Raw genomic sequence first — 3,606 nt, forward strand, 5'->3', positions numbered from 1 at the left:
CTTATATAATTAACAAGAATGTACTTTAGCTCAGCAACAAACTGTCTTTTCAGATCAAATAGGAAATGTTTTGGTTTTGTTTACTCTCCTAAAAAGTGCTGTAAGTACGCACTCCCCGGAGCCTGGTTGTTGTCGAAAGCGGCAGAAGTTTGTGTTGTTAAAATGTGCGGATCAGATGTGAGGAGAACACAAGGTCTCTCCACGGGTGTCACTTTGCAGCATTATCGTTTCGACTCTGTTTACAGCAATGGGCCGCGCCGGGGGGAAGCGACATATGGCCACGGTCTGAACGCCTCACAATAATGACGATTGTTCAGTGTGAGGCGTCATGACAACAGCGGGAGACAAAACAGCGACGCGTTTCAGAGGACATGGACTGAGCTCGAGCTGTAAAGAAGGCATTAGCGTGGAGAAGTGGAGCTATATACGTGATTGAATGCTTTATAAGGCAAAGAAAACAGACCTTTTGAAATAGTAAAGCTGGATTTGAATGATGCAGTCATTAAAGCAAACACCAACCAGGTATATTTTCAATAACATGCGTTTACTCTTGTTTTGGTCTTGGTTTGATCCCAGTTTAGTCCTGGACTAGATTTATGTTCGTGGACCTTGTTTAGTAGGGATGGAACAATGAATTAACTAACCGTGACAGGTTGATTATGAAAAAAATAACAGTCTTGATCATCGTAGTTGTTTTCTGGACTACACAGACTAGAAAACATGCTAAAAGATCCTTATAAAACATAAACAGCGGCATTATTCAATTTAAATGTTACTCTAGAAGACTTCAGTCACCATATTTCTACCTTTATTTGATTAATAATGTATTTAAAAGCTAAATGTATTCCTTTTTGTTCATTGTCTGATAAAAGGAAAGTATCAATCTGCTGGGCATGTACATAAACATAAAAATCCAAAATGAAAATGAATAGGACTTTATATGGATTCTGCCTGGATTTGCTTATGATGTTTGAAATAAACTTAACTAAAACAAACAATACGTAAATCTATCCCTACATTTTTTGTGAGATTGATTGGCTTCAGCTTTTAAAGAGAAATTGTCAAAAAATGCCCAAACTAGTGTAAATCAAACGCCAGCTTCACTCATTCATATTTAAACCAAAGAAAATCTAGGCAGGATTTAAAATTGGATTTTCCTCTGTGCAGCGCGTGTGAGCACTTATAATTAGAGCAAAAGCCTAAACTGCAGAGACATTTGTTTATACAAAGGGTTCAGAAAAAGCTTCATAGGATATCAGTATTGGATCAATATCGTGACACTTGCTAAAGTATTAGTTGGTATCAGATCAAATAAAAAATCACTGGTATGACACATCAGTTGTTGAGATCTTTAACAATCTAAGCCACACTTTTTGCTTTTTTAAAATAGTTTTTACCTGTTTTTACCACAATTCTTCTCTTTATTCTCCATTACCTTTGAGAATACATTGTTAATAGTTGCTGCCTCCTAAACAAGTGCTACAACTGTAACAATGACTATGACTTTCAGACCGTCCATCTACAAACGTTATACAAGATAGTTTAGAACAATCTAAGTCAACAATGCTAATATTTAGAAATTGCAGACAGATGCAGATGGCAATAAGTTACAAATTGAGTTGAAAGTAAACTTTAATTCTGAACCAGAAGTGTGAAAAATGGCCTCGTTTCAGCAACAAAAAAATGAAACGTTTTTGGTTAAACCACAGAAATGAAGTAATTTCAGGTGGTAAAGACCAGATGTGTGCGACGTTCACTTGGGAGACTAGCGGATAACTCGTTTCATAAAGACTTCATTACCCACGATGCAATGTGTTGTGCTTGTCAACAGCTCCTTAATGATTAGTGGCATCTGGTTGGAGCCGAGGAACCGATAAGACAAACAGCCTTGGCCCCGGTCCCGCGCACACAGGTGGTGCAGGTCCAGCCGGTCAGTGCAGCACGAGGCCCCTCAGATGACTCACCTGGAGACGGGGGAGACGGCGGGGGATGCGGGAGAGGAGGAAGTCTGCTCCAGGAAGCGAGGAACGGAGAGGATTCAGGCTCTGTGGGAAAGAGAAGCCATCTTGTGACGCTCGTCGACATCTGAAAAGAAGCGTGTACCGCGTGGATCCTATTGACCAATGGGAACGTTAATCTGCAGTCATTTTCAATCTGCTGGACGTGGTTTGAGGAGCTAGAACGTATGCTCCCCCCAGGTCAGATTTGTCCTGGCCAAAGGGGAGGGTCAGGCGTGTGGAGCGACGCATTTTCCGTATTTCAGGCGAGTCGAGCCGCGCAAACAAGTCGAACAAAGCGCGAGCACGTGCGATCAATGGACGAGGCGTTTAGCGCGGTGGAAGTACAGAGCGATCGATGTGAACACGGCCTTCGACATGTGACCGGCCTAAATCATCCAGACCCGAAGATGGCACGAGGGCTGTGACGCTTTTACGTAGCCTACCAATGTATCCTTTTGCTCCAAGTGCATTTGCAATGAAAAATAAGGAATAGTATATAGACTTTATTGTCACCAGACAGGCATTTTTCCAATCCTCCAGGTCTTCGACACTGCTTGGGGCGGTGTCAACAGTGCAGCGCGGGGAAGGTTTGCTCATCGTCTCTCCCAGACCACCAAATGTCTGTAAAATGAACAATTCAACCAAAAGATGCTGCTAAAACTTCACACAGCATTGCGTAAGTAGAACTTCTGCAACTTATTTTTTACTCCTGTACTCATACATAATTCATGTGCATGTGGTCCATTCTAAAATAATAAAGCTCCAGTGCATTTACATTTATCTGTATAGTAGATTAGATACAGTCAGTCTATTAACGATATTACACAGCCTTGGGATATAGGGCTTTGCAGCAATGAAACCGATGGATTATTTGTTATTTCGGGTTACTTTTTTTTTTTTTTTTTTGCCAAAGTTCAGATGCGACAATAAAGCAAAGTTAAAATGCATGTATATTTAGTTGTAAACACATGGCGATAACAGAGGGCCCACCTCACAGCGGCCCTGACAAACAGCATTATTCGTGTCCATTATGGCCCGAACAAACCACATTACTCCTGCATGTGTGACCCACCAGGACTATGGCAAATATGTGTTGTTGTTTTTTTCCCAACCGCAGTTTCCAGGGCGACCAGTTTTTTTTACGTGCAGATTTGGACCAGCGACACATGGACGGACACTCAAAGTCAAATTTTGAACATGAAATTAAATAAGCCTCGGCCCTGGGACTCATTTTAGCTCCACCAAAACATCCAAATCTAAAAACCTAAATGTACCCTCGTGGTGGTGAATAACAGCAGGGCCTTTGTGGTCAATTTTTCAAAATAGAAGAAGGAAAATGGCAGGGGAAAATAAGATGGCACTTCAATATATGCTGATCAGAAATTAAAAATTGTTACACAAGAGAACTACATTTCTCATGAATGGATGTCTAAATAGGCTAGTTGTACAATCTGCTTAAAGTGGTATGGACAATTTTTTCCAGCAAATTTTTTTATCATATTTCCTCATGGCGTGGATAAATCATTTGTCCTGCCACGTATCAATCATAAAACGCACCTATCGCTCACCTGCAGCCGCGTCAGGCTCTTCCCCACGTTTCCGCGTG

Source organism: Eucyclogobius newberryi, unplaced genomic scaffold, assembly GCF_026437365.1.
Source record: "Eucyclogobius newberryi isolate DKJ021-1_F unplaced genomic scaffold, fEucNew1.0.hap1 SCAF_14, whole genome shotgun sequence".
Lineage (NCBI taxonomy): Eukaryota > Metazoa > Chordata > Actinopteri > Gobiiformes > Gobiidae > Eucyclogobius > Eucyclogobius newberryi.